General features: G+C 40.3%; 1 long non-coding RNA gene across 2 annotated transcripts; it reads right to left on the reverse strand.

The window, feature by feature from the left end:
* Positions 1–15: 15 nt before the first annotated feature.
* LOC143106366 (uncharacterized) lies at positions 16–12242 on the reverse strand. 2 transcript variants are annotated; one of them, XR_012983670.1, is made up of 4 exons: positions 12013–12236; positions 11838–11913; positions 10680–11738; positions 16–114 (listed from the first exon to the last, which is right to left on the reverse strand). It is a non-coding gene; the product is annotated as an uncharacterized LOC143106366 (long non-coding RNA). The 2 variants fall into 2 exon arrangements; XR_012983669.1 differs by lacking the exon at positions 16–114 and having other exon boundaries at positions 10646–11738; positions 12013–12242.
* Positions 12243–12711: the final 469 nt, after the last annotated feature.

Raw genomic sequence — 12711 nt, forward strand, 5'->3', positions numbered from 1 at the left:
GCATGTGGACCTACCTGCAGGTCCTGCTCTGTTTCCTGAATGGCCTCCTGCAACAGACTCTGCAGGTGACTCTTAAAGGTCCTGCTCTCCTCAATCATGACAAGAGACTCCTCACTGGGAAGACATCACACACACACACACACGCACACACGTTGCACATGCATGCACACACACACACACACACAGACACACACACACACACAAAGACAGAATAAAAGTGAATAAAAGAGAATAAAAAAGTGGCTAGTTAACATGTTACTTTTTAAATTAAGTACAACCAAGTGGAAAGGCTGATATCTAACTCATTTGGCAGATTACACATTACCAATTGTGCAGGTGCACACACACACACACACACACACACACACACACAACAGACATGGTGGCGTCTGGGTTAAGTGCTGTGCTCAACATGGTGGCGTCTGGGTTAAGTGCTCAACATGGTGGCGTCTGGGTTAAGTGCTCAACATGGTGGTGTCTGGGTTAAGTGCTCAACATGGTGGCGTCTGGGTTAAGCACTGTGTACAACATGGTGGTGTCTGGGTTAAGTACTGTGCTCAACATGGTGGCGTCTGGGTTAAGTGCTCAACATGGTGGCGCCTGGGTTAAGTGCTCATAGAAAATCTAATTCAACCTATACAACGAGTCATAGAACCCTATGGCTCAGGAGTACCAGTTTCCAGTATGGATGTGCTAAGTCAATGGGTAAACCCGCTAGTAAATCTATGAACTAATACCGCCGGAAGCATATAGACCATATGCCCCCGGATTAACAGTCCCCCGTATGGAAATACCATGTGAATGCACTAAGCAGTCGTCAGTTACTCTATGAACTAATACAGCCGGAAGCATAGACACTATGCCCCGGAGTAACAGTCTCCCGTATGGAAATACCGTGTGTATGTGCTAAGTCAGGTAATAGCCGTCAGTAACTCTATGAACTAATACCGCCGGAAGCATAGACCCCTATGCCTCCAGAGTAACAGTCTCCCGTATGGAAATACTTATGGTAGTATGGTACTTATCTATGATTTCAAGGTTTAGTTTCAACGTACAGCGCAATCCCTTGCAACGGGCCAAACATAGGCCTTCAAACACCAGTATGGACAAAATCAGTGTGGCACTCAGTAAAAGAAACAAACAGAACGAAAATAAACTAAGACAAAACAGTGGCTATTATTACTACCAACACGTCATTCCTAAAACAGATACAACCATAGTTAGTAAACTACAACCATGCCCTATGAATGCAGTAGCCTAGGTGTAAACTTCAAATGTTTGTACCTGCTCCGTCATGGCAATACTGTTGACATAAATTTCCGAACCCCTGTGTAAAGCAGTCCAACACTGTAACAGTTGTTGAAAAGTAGCAGTTGTTATGACTGAACTGATGTTAGTTAGTGCACTTAGAACAAAACGGGAGGTCATACCTAACTAGAGAATGTAATTCCAGGGAATTACGAGTGCATGAAAATGCAAAATTGTCTGCTGAATAAAATATTGTTGAATATTGTTTAAAATATAATCCAAGTAAAAAGATGGAGGTCAGATAGAGAAAAAAGTTTGGTGGGGAGTCATAGTTGATGACAACTGACAGTTGGAATGGCTGAACAGTTAAATAGTTGAGTAGTTTAAATAGTTAAATTATTTAATAGGGAATTATTGTAGTGAGTACTTTTATTTTGAAACAGTTGTGGGCAGAGGAAACAGTTGGCGGGAGTCATAGTTGATGACAACTCACAGTTGGAATAGTTGAACAGTTAAATTGAGAGTAGCTAAGTCCTCTGCTCAGTCATCAGTATTAATTCTACTAGATTTATCTGCAGCCTTTGATACTGTTAACCATGACATTCTCCTATCTATACTATCTGAACTGGGAATTTCTGGAAAAGCTCTTGACTGGTTTGAATCTTACCTAAAGGGCGTTCTTTCAACGTGTCTTGGCAGGGACAGGTATCTAAGTCTCATGACCTCACCACAGGTGTGCCTCAGGGATCAGTATTAGGACCGTTGCTTTTCTCTATTTACACCACTTCCTTAGGTGAAACCATTCGCTCCCATGGATTTGACTATCACTGTTATGCAGACGACACTCAACTTTACCTGTCTTTCCCACCTGATGACTCTAGTGTTTAGTGTCTAGAGTTTTTGGTGTTTCCAGCTAAAACAGCTATTCCCCAACATATTAACATCCATTCTCTGAGCATATAGCTTCTATTGCAAAATCATGTCGGTTTATGCTTTACAACATTAGGAAGATCAGACCTTATCTGACACAAGATTCCACACAACTTCTTGTTCAGACCATGGTCATCTCTAAGCTGGACTATTGTAATTCACTATTAGCTGGCTTACCCGCTTGTGTAACAAGATCATTACAGCTGATTCAGAATGCTGGAGCACGCCTGGTCTTTAATCAGCCAAAGAGGACACATGTAACTCCTCTCCTAGTTACTCTCCATTGGCTCCCTATAGTAGCCAGAATTAAATTTAAATCTCTCACTTTGGCCTATAGGACACTAACTAGTTCTGCTCCTAGTTATTTTAATTCAATAATCAAGCCTTACATCCCCAACAGCCCACTGCGGTCTTCTGGTGAGCGTATGTTGTGTCGACCAGTCATGAAAACTGGGTCTAATTCCAGACTCTTTTCTTCAGTGGTTCCATGTTGGTGGAATGAACTGCCCAGTGCTCTCCGTTCCTGTGGTAGTTTTGGGTCGTTTAAGAGGGGTCTAAAGACGTTCCTATTCAACATATACTTAGTTGTTTAAGCGCTTATGTGTTATGGTTTATATAATGTTGTTTTATTTCAATTGGGCTGTTAATTAATTTGACATTATTGTTTATTATTGATATTCTCCTTAATGTAGTCTTAGCATGTCATTGGTTTTATATTATTGATTTAATTGACATTATTGTTTTATTATTGCCTTTCCCCTTTTTTCCATTGCTTTTTTTATTAGGCTATTGATTGAATTGATATTATTGTGTACTATAACTATTGTCCTTACTATATTTGACCTACATTTTAATCTGTTCCCTGTTCAATTTTAAATATTATTATGTTGTTTTTAGGGATGTCCGATATTGGCTTTTTTGCCGATATCCGATATGCCGATATTGTCCAACTCTCAATTTTCGATTCCGATATCAGCCGATACCGATGTCGATATGTGGGTTATTTTTCCTCAAAACTAATTTAGGTAACATCACATATCTCCTGTTGTGGAATTAACACAACATGCTTAATGTTATTGTGATGGCCCACTGGATGCATTCTTGAATGCAACAAGGGATACCTTCTTATACGTAATTTCTGCAACAATGGTAGGCTAGCCTACTGAAAACGTTTGGATATTCTGTTGTTTTCTGCTGTTGGTTAAATACACTTGATATTGAATTTATGTGCTACAATGCAGGCCTATTAACTGTATGACAACAGTGGTTTATTTAAACTACATCATAAGGATTTATTTCGTCAGTCATCATGCTCATTTTAATGAGTAAGAATGAAAGTTCTGCTGTATTTATTGGCAACAAAATTCCGCGATATCTCCCGCGAGTCACGTCAGGCAAACTGTAGCCTGTCTGTCCGGGATGAGCTGCCCTCTGTTTTAGCTCCTCCCGGCTAGCCTCTGAAGATCACGTTTATGTAGTAAGCCAGACCAAGTCAGACTCAGTCCATCTCAAACAAGCCTATTGCAAATCGCAAGTTTAACGTCCGAAGGAGACACTTGAAAATAATTCCAAACCACAGACATAATGTTGAAACAGAGCGAGCAAGTTTGTTACTGCAGCCATCCATGCTTGTTTGTATGCTTCAAGACGCAGCTTGATGAGGTCATCATCTGTGCGCCGGTAAACGCTTCAGGAGCGCATAGGCACTATTTGGGTGTAACGCAAGCATTATTTTATCGGTTTTAAGGCAAAAAAAATCCGATAACGATATTAACAGATATTACATTTTTATGCTAATATCGGGCCGATAATATCGGTGGGCCGATATTATCGGACATCTCTAGTTGTTTTGTATTTATGTGTCGCCTTGGACAAAGGCGTCTGCTAAATCCATAACCCTAACCATAACCATAACCATAAATAGTTGTATAGTTAAAATGGTTACATTTTTAAATATAGAATTATTGTAGTGATGACTTTTATTTTGAAACAGTTGTGGGCAGAGGAAACAGTTGGCAGGAGTCATAGTTGATGACAACTGGCAGTTTGAAAGGCTGAACAGTTAAATAGTTGGATAGTTAAAATGATTAAATTATTTAAAATGGGAATTATTGTAGTGAGGAGTTTTATTTTGAAACAGTTGTGGGCAGAGGAAACAGTTGACGGGAGTCAAAGTTGATGACAACTGACTGTTGCTAGAGTAGTTATGGTGGTTGCTATGCTGAGCTAGTTATGGTGGTTGCTATGCTGGTTGCTAGGTTAATGATGTTGGTTGCTAGGTTTCAACTGTGAATATGGTTGCTAGGCTGTTGCTAGGGTACTTGAAGTCGTTGCTAGGTTGTTGCTAGGGTGTCCATGATGGCTACTATCAGAAATAAAGGAGTTACTACAGTGGCTAGGTGCTATGGTTGCTATGGAAACTGACATAGATGCTTAGTTGGAATAGTTGAAAAGTTAAATAGTTGGATAGTTTAAATGGTTAAATTATTTAATAGGGAATTATTGTAGTGGAGACTTTTATTTTGAAACAGTTGTGGGCAGAGGAAGCAGTTGAACAGGATCTGTAGTCTTAATAGATCCAGATTGTATGCTTAAAGTGTGTATGTCAGGTTAAATTTTTTTTTTTACAAATGAAGGGACATGAAGCAAGATAGAAGTGAGTAGTGATTTTTCTTGAAAAATCAACTTTAAATACAATAGAACAATATTTACAGTTATTTTTATAACTGAATTTATGAACATTCCAGACACAGTGATGACCTCATAAGAGGGAGTCCAGCAAAGTTGAGCATAGGGGAGAATGGGTTTAAACTGCATTTTCTTTTACACTGATAAGGCCAAAAATGTCCTCTATGACATACCAGTGGTTCATAAGCATGAGCCTGACTGGTAGGGACAAAGTAAAGACGAATAGGCTACACAATTTAGGCAAATCATGGCCATTCAAATCATCAGTGAGAAATTGATTAGGGGTGTGAGTAGGATCTGATCACTATTACTATGTATCATGGCTTCAAAATGGCAGTTGTGTCATTTGCCATAACAAAGGCTTACATATACAACAAGTTAAGTAGAATCAGTAAGCAAATTAATAGTCTGTCTATAGCTAACATTAGTTGATAAGCAAATGTATACTGTATATAAAGAGCAAATATGTGGTAGCACATATACACTGATGGTTTTATAGTCAGGTCTCTAAAGAAAAGCATATATGCCCATGGTTGGCTGAACACAGACTAATGAGTTGCTTACTGATTCTACTTAGTTTAGGCTATATAATGGCCTATATGTGATGGCAAGTGAGCATTGCCATCACATCAAGCATTGCTACTTACCCATATCCTCTATATTACATTTTAAGATCAATAATGGTTGCCAGTAAAGAAAAAATGTATCAGATCAGGATATTTTTATGTCAGGCAGGTAGTAGACTCTAGCATGACATACTGGAATGAAGTCATGTTTTAGGCCTCATCAGTGTAAAAAAACCTACTGTATGATCCCTTATCCCATGTGTTTTAATTGACTAACTTTGCTGGACTCCCTCTTATGAGGTCATCTGTGTCTGGAATGTTTCCTGGAATGGTCATAAATTCAGTTATAAAAATAATTGTAAATATTGTTCTATTGTATTTAAAGTTGATTTTTCAAGAAAAATCACTACTCACTACTATCTTGCTTCATGTCCTTTCATTTGTAAAAAAAATTTTTTAACCTGACATACACACTTTAAAGCCTGAGACAGACAGTTGCTGGAGGTGGCCGGAACACTAGGCATAGGATTCTAAGTGCCCTACTGTGATGTCATAATCGCCAATGTTAAGTCTATGGGGAAATTTTTAGTAGTTTTTAATTAATAGTTCAAAAAGTATAAAAGTTACAAAGTTGAAAAATACATAGCTGAAGTCACCTAAGTAAGACCTACGCAATGCAGTTTGAACGAAGTTTCTACGTCAAACGGTTGAAGCTGAATTAAACGCACAAATACGTAGAAGAAAAATAAGAATAAATCGGATAACAGTATAGTGCATTTTCATGCCCTCTAATAATGGACACAGCAAGGGTATGGAGCTTCCAGTGTTCGTTTGGCATATCCCTTGTCCATCAAAGTTACTATGCGCCAAGTTTAAAAGCATTCGTTAGGTTAAAGACACTTGACTACCACAGCTACAATACATTTCTTTGTCTGCTCAAACATAAATAGCATACCTGTATGAAAGTTCTAAACCACCACAGTAGTCGTCCTAAACGAGATGCTTTGCTTCGTTGCTGAACTGAGGACAAGTATTCTACCAGCGACGACTCGGCAAAAGCACAGGTGTTGCCTGAACAATACTTTAAGCAGCAGAACGTTTAGTATTATTTTGTGTGTTCAAAAAAGCGCTGGAACACTGGCATGCTTTCTCTTGTATTAGGAACACACAACACACCAGTAAATGTGTTGATCACTCAAACTAACATAACATGTTGAAAGCCCTTGCTTGTGCACTGCGTAGAAATTAGTGGTGTGCGATACTGTAAAATCTGGTTTCGATCCGATACCAATTATAGACAGGTCATCTGCTGGAATTATTGGGCCTAGTTTTTGGTCAAAGTTTTCTCCATGGATTCCTGATCAGAACCCCTATTGGAACAGATTAAAACTTGGGGCCTGTTGAATTTTGTCCGAAAATCCAATATGGCCGCCGTATTCCAAAATGGCCGATTTTCCATAAATTTCGGCTATACTTAAGGGTTGTTGTCATTAAAAATGGTGTTATATCAGCAACATAATGTCCTCTTGTGTCAAATTCATATTTATAAAGGTTGATTTAGCATTTTAAGTAAATTAAATATAATTTTTCACCATTAAATACAATAAAACATTCATCATTATGGTAAATCGTGAGACACTAGTTGTAATCAAACTTCCTATGGAAATATATCTCCCACAATTGAAAATACAAACCAAAACACATTGGAAACTAGATGTACCGCAGAGCGGTACAAAATATGACCGCCGCCCAGTCCAGCACATTTTTTCCACAAAAATAAATCACGCTGAAAGGCATATATGATTCTAACTGTCTCACTAAATTGCACTATGCACACTCAATTCTCACTGGTATCTGCTAGACAACAAGTACCAAAACATGATTAGTTCATAGATTTCACATGTAAAATTAATTTTATACAACCCCACCCCCATCTTGCCTGTTCATAATTCTGAGAAATTCTTGAATTGTGTGCATGTGTGCGTGTACATGTTTATGTTTATGTGTGTGGGTGTGTGTGTGTGTGTGCGTGCTGGTGTGTGTGCATGTGCATGCATGGTGTGACGGCCCACGTCTCGCCTGTGCTCAGTGCCTGTGCACATAACTTTCAACCAGCTACAGAATCGTTACAATGCGTACATATGTCTACTGTGTGAGTATGTGTCATGCACATGTGCGCATATGGAATGGGTTAACATGACCCCTAGAGGCAAACATACGCAAAAAATTGGTCATCCTAGGCCCTACGGTTCTCAAGATATTCACAGAAAACTCTGTTGGTGTACGGTCACTAAATGTACACATAATTAAACATAAACTTGGCATGCATTCGGAGGGCGTCATAATGATCCTACACTTTCAGTTTGGTGCAGTTTTGACCATGTCAGCCAGAGATATTGTGATGAAAACACCTAATTCTTTGCTTTTTAATTTTTAACTAGGTGGCGCTATACATGAAATAAGTGGTAATGGGATGGGTTGACATGGCCCCTTAAGACCAACATAAAAAAAAAGGTGGTCCTCCTAGGCCCTACATTTCTCGAGATATTCACAGAAAACTATCTCGAGAACCGTAGGGTTTAGGAGGACCACTTTTTTTTTGTATGTTGATCTCAAGGGGCCATGTCAACCCATTCCATAACCACTCATTTCATGTATAGCGCCACCTAGTTAAACACAAAAAAGTAAAAATGAGGTGTTGTAATCACAGGTATCTGTGACCTAACATAGTCAAGACTGCACGGAATTGGAAGTGTAGGATCATTATGACACCCTCTGAATGCACGCCAAGTTTTGTGGAATTCCGTTCATGGGGGGCCACACAATAAATTAGTTTATGTTACTATACACCAACTGGCCTGTAGGTGGCCGGAGACAGTTTTCTGTGAATATCTTGAGAACCGTAGGGCCTAGGATGACCAATTTTTTGCGTATGTTTGCCTCCAGGGGTCATGTTAACCCATTCCATATGCACACATGTGCATGAACAGATACACATGCACACACATACATTCACAGTAATCATACGTATGACACATACTCACACAGTAGACATATGTACGCATTGTAACGATTCTGTAGCTGGTTGAAAGCACAGGCACTGAGCACAGGCGAGACGTGGGCCGTCACACCATGCATGCACATGCACACACACCAGCACGCACACACACACACACACACCCACACACATAAACATAAACATGTACACGCACACATGCACACAATTCAAGAATTTCTCAGAATTATGAACAGGCAAGATGGGGGTGGGGTTGTATAAAATTAATTTTACATGTGAAATCTATGAACTAATCATGTTTTGGTACTTGTTGTCTAGCAGATACCAGTGAGAATTGAGTGTGCATAGTGCAATTTAGTGAGACAGTTAGAATCATATATGCCTTTCAGCATGATTTATTTTTGTGGAAAAAATGTGCTAGACTGGGCGGCGGTCATATTTTGTACCGCTCTGCGGTACATCTAGTTTCCAATGTGTTTTGGTTTGTATTTTCAATTGTGGGAGATATATTTCCATAGGAAGTTTGATTACAACTGGTGTCTCACGATTTACCATATGATGAATGTTTTATTGTATTTAATGGTGAAAAATTATATTTAATTTACTTAAAATGCTAAATCAACCTTTATAAATATGAATTTGACACAAGAGGACATTATGTTGCTGATATAACACCATTTTTAATGACAACAACCCTTAAGTATAGCCGAAATTTATGGAAAATCGGCCATTTTGGAATACGGCGGCCATATTGGATTTTCGGACAAAATTCAACAGGCCCCAAGTTTTAATCTGTTCCAATAGGGGTTCTGATCAGGAATCCATGGAGAAAACTTTGACCAAAAACTAGGCCCAATAATTCCAGCAGATGACCTGTCTATAATTGGTATCGGATCGAAACCAGATTTTACAGTATCGCACACCACTAATTTATACGCAGTGCACAAGCAAGGGCTTTCAACATGTTATGTTAGTTTGAGTGATCAACACATTTACTGGTGTGTTGTGTGTTCCGAATACAAGAGAAAGCATGCCAGTGTTCCAGCGCTTTTTTGAACACACAAAATAATACTAATAATAATACTAATACATTTTTGTGAGTAGCATAGAGATCGTTAAAAACAATAAAGTAGCCTATGTCTCTCCGTTTGGGACATCGAAAACGTATATTTTTAATAGGGTAGACTACCGTCGGAGATGCTGACTGGCAAAGGCCTCGGGATAACACGTTATCTCCACTATCATCAGTCATGCCCCTTGATCAAAGTGGGGAATTAAATAAAAGTTTGAGAACCACTGGCTTAACAAGTTACCTGCAGTCTAGAGCAATATTCTGAAGTTCGGCGATGATATCGGCAAATGTTTGTTTTCCAAAGTAAGAATTTCACTTGACCATGCACCTTCGACAATGAATAGCTCATTACACTTTTAACTGTTAAACGTAGGCCTAACTGGTATCATTACAAACATTATTCTGTGTCCTAAAACTGGCATATTTTATAGCATTGTGTCATGTAAATTCGTTGCAAAATCTAGAGAAATGTGTGAGGTGGTCAGCGGTGGACAATTGAGACACACATTGGATTGTGTTATTACTTGAACATTCCACACATATCCACAGCTGTGGTAGGCCTATCAGGGGCAGGAGGATTACTGTTAGCGCAGGCTTTATATAAAATTCTTTAACAGAAGGCCTCGAATGCAGGCTTGCCCTGTGGTTTGCGCAGCCTACAGTAAATAACAGACCCGCCACAATGTGCGGTATGATGCTTTTTTACGAGCAAGATATTGTTGGTGCCCTACGCACACCGCATGTTCTTAAATAACAATGATCATCAGTAATATTCGACCATTCATTTGTGTAAATGGGCAAGCGTGACCACCTTGATTGGCTGATGATTGTAACGCGGGTGTGGCAGAGCTGAGGGGTTATTGATTCTAGACGACTACGCCATCTAGGGGATTGCGCCCCAAGAAGTTTAGTTTTAAAGGGTGGTTACTCTCAACCAATGACACAGGTTCGCATACATCAAAAGACTGAAGACGTGATTTACAAAAAAATACAAGTCTTTTTATTAAGAGATTGACAAAGTACTAACAGAGTGATCACTCCTTAAAACAAGCGGATATGAGCAGTTATAAGATGTTATAAGATGTGTGGACCATGGGGGCGCAGGGCCCGGACAGACTACTCAGCTGGATAGTGTGGGGAGAACAGGACTGTAGCTTACCACGGCAGGGGTAGACTGAAGAGGAGGGGGACGGGTCCAAAACCACACCACACGTGAATACAGCAAGAGCAAAATACAAAAGAAAAAAAAGAAAAACCCTGGATGTGCACAAAATAGAAGACCAGTGAGGAAAGGGCTCCACCACCGACCCACTGCTCGAGGTCAAACAGCTCCTGTCTTCCACACACACCAAGGGAGAGAAAAAGAGAAGGGCAACAATGTTTAGTGAGGGCAGGGAGGTCACAAAATGGCTAGTTGGACATAGCATACAACAATGTTTAGGACACTTAGCTTTTATGCACACAGAGCCCTGGGCCTTCCACTTAGTACTAGGCGGGAGGTCCCTGCATACTGCCCCAATGGTCCACTGCAAGACACAATCACAAGATTCCAAGGCCCACGCACACACACATGCACATGCACCCTAAACCGCAGACGAACACACACAAACATGCACCTCAACCGCAGACGAACACACAAGCATGCACCTCAACCGCAGACACACACACTCACACACTCACAAGCACATGCACCCCAACCACGCGCACACACACGCGCACATACAGTCAACTCTCCTATTTAGGAGAGTGAAATGAAAAAAAGAAAATAAACAAACAAAACACACAGCGTGAAGACAATGGACACAAAAGTAGGCCTAAACCATATAGCAACAGGCGGTGGTGATAGAGGCGAGTACAGTCTAGCCCAGTATCATTTGGACACGTTAGAACATGCAGTCATAACACATAGAATACACAGTATACTGTACGGCAAGCGGCTTCCCAGGTGGCACGGCCGGGGGGGAAGCTACCTGACTGGACAGCAAAGGTTAGCCTACGGTAGAATTTATGTGGAAACAAAGCAGCAGCGGCGAGGCCTATGTGCAGCCACAATCTGGAGCACCGCACAGGCTTCAGTTAAACTTCACCATCTGGAATCGCAGAGGAGAATTAATACAAGCCAAATACCTCTAAATGCAGAAACTGAAATTAAGAGTAGGCTACATACCTGGAAGCACAGCTAATCCAAGAACATGACAGGAAGGGCTACCGAAAAATGCTAAAACCAGACAACAGGCAAACAAGGCAGATTAAACCCCCCGGAGATAATCAACGGGGTATAAAAAGCGTCCGACATAAATTAAGAAGATCGGTATACCTTAATGGCACGATTCCAGTGAATAAACGCCCAAGGCTGGACGTGCAAACAGTCCACTGCCAAGCGAAGATGCGCTCTAAAGCAAAGAAGCATAAACTAATGATGTGGTCGCACAAAAGCATGAACAGGTGTCACGACCGCACCAAACCCCGTGTGAATTTAAGAGAAAGCTTACCTTGTAGTAGAACGATGCAAGAGACCCAAGCAGTAAACCTAGCTCCAGCAAGGCCAAACCAAACTGCCCACAAGCCACCCAAACACGGAAGCTAGCTCCTCCAGCGACAATGGGAGAACGGAAGACGCACTGTCAGCTGATATCTAGCCGTATAAATATACTCAATGTAGGGGCCGCCCCCTTCATTAACGTACCCACCTCCAATCTGGCAGCTGCCAGAGGGAAACAGGGAAAGCACAAGCTACCCTGCTACACGGGCATGATTCCAAACACCTCCCTTACGATAATGAGTGACAGGTGACAGGTCTCAGAATGCGTGCGCTACACAAAGACGGAAGATGATGAATAACTGGGGCCGTAGGCTATTCACAAAGGCTTTTATCTTAACACTAGGAGTAGGCTACTCCTAAATCGCACTAAAATATTTTAGCTTGGAGTTTTCTCTTAAAAGTTATTCACAAAGCCTTTCAGACAACTCCTAAACTAGGAGTAGGGGTGGGTGATATGGACAAAAAATAATATCTCGATATTTTTTGTGATTTTGACGATAACGATAATTAGTCGATATCCTTTAAAAAATCGTTTTTGTTAAAGTCTGAGTTACTTTACAGCTCATTATTTATGAATAGCATCATTACAATAATAACTAATAACCTAACCTCTGACTTTTTACCAAATCAACTAATGCATTGTCACATT

The sequence above is a fragment of the Alosa pseudoharengus genome, unplaced genomic scaffold (genome assembly GCF_046254945.1).
Source record: "Alosa pseudoharengus isolate Yale_2024_CS ecotype anadromous, Long Island Sound unplaced genomic scaffold, YU_APseudo_1.1 YU_APseudo_1.1_scf_6, whole genome shotgun sequence".
In the NCBI taxonomy this organism is placed as follows: domain Eukaryota; kingdom Metazoa; phylum Chordata; class Actinopteri; order Clupeiformes; family Clupeidae; genus Alosa; species Alosa pseudoharengus.